At 61.3% G+C, this 770-nt stretch overlaps 1 long non-coding RNA gene across 1 annotated transcript; it reads left to right on the top strand.

Annotated features, from left to right (window-relative positions):
- On the top strand, window positions 1-770 carry LOC112830258 (uncharacterized). Its single transcript, XR_003209875.2, has 2 exons — window positions 1-280; window positions 492-770. It is a non-coding gene; the product is annotated as an uncharacterized lncRNA (long non-coding RNA).

Consider the following 770-nt stretch of genomic DNA (forward strand, 5'->3'; position numbering starts at 1 on the left):
GTTTTCTTGAGGAAGCTGGAAAGTGATAACATCATGTGGTTGGGATTTGCTGAAGGCAGCAGAGAGGAAGTGATAAGCAGCAATGGGGCTGAGGTCACTGTCATGCCCACGCCTGTGGCACTGGTCCATGTGCCAGCAAAGCTCATCGTAACCGTTTCACTTCACCAAACCCGGAGGGGAACACAGCTCCACCTGCCACTCGAAGTGACCGCAGAGCTGCCGCGATCGTCGCCGATGGGAGAGCCGCCCCGGGGAGAGGACAGACTCCCCCCGGGAGGGGGTGCGTTCCTTGGTTTGCCTGTGGAACAGCAGCTGTGGGTCATCCGGGCGGACAGCACTAGCTCTGCGTGCGGCCGTGGGTCTTCACAGCTCGGACTGGGGAGTGGGCGTGGGGGCGCGTGGCCAGCCACATGAGGTGGGGGCATGCCGGGTCACGCTGGCCCACGCTGGACAGGGCTCATGGAGGGGTTTGTCTGATATGCCGACCCTAGGCCCGGACCCACTGGAGCTGTCTCCGTGGCTAGAGCGTGGGCCGCCACACCATTGACTTCACCTCCGTGTTTGAGGCAGACAAGCTTTTTCTCGCCTGCTGTGGTGTGCCCGGGGCTGTGCTTGCAGTAAGGGAAGGTTTGTGATGTGGCTCAGGAGCTGTGCCCCAGGCCGGACAGCCTGCGGTGTGGAGCCTGGCGGTTCCTCGTGCACCGACATAGCATGGGAACGTTTCCTTGGCTGTTAACTTTTAGGAGTAAAGAGTGCCCGTGCTGCCCAAA

The sequence above is a fragment of the Callorhinus ursinus genome, unplaced genomic scaffold (assembly GCF_003265705.2).
Source record: "Callorhinus ursinus isolate GAN/ISIS: 27379988/994484 unplaced genomic scaffold, GSC_fseal_2.0 scaffold58, whole genome shotgun sequence".
NCBI classification, from domain to species: Eukaryota; Metazoa; Chordata; class Mammalia; order Carnivora; family Otariidae; genus Callorhinus; species Callorhinus ursinus.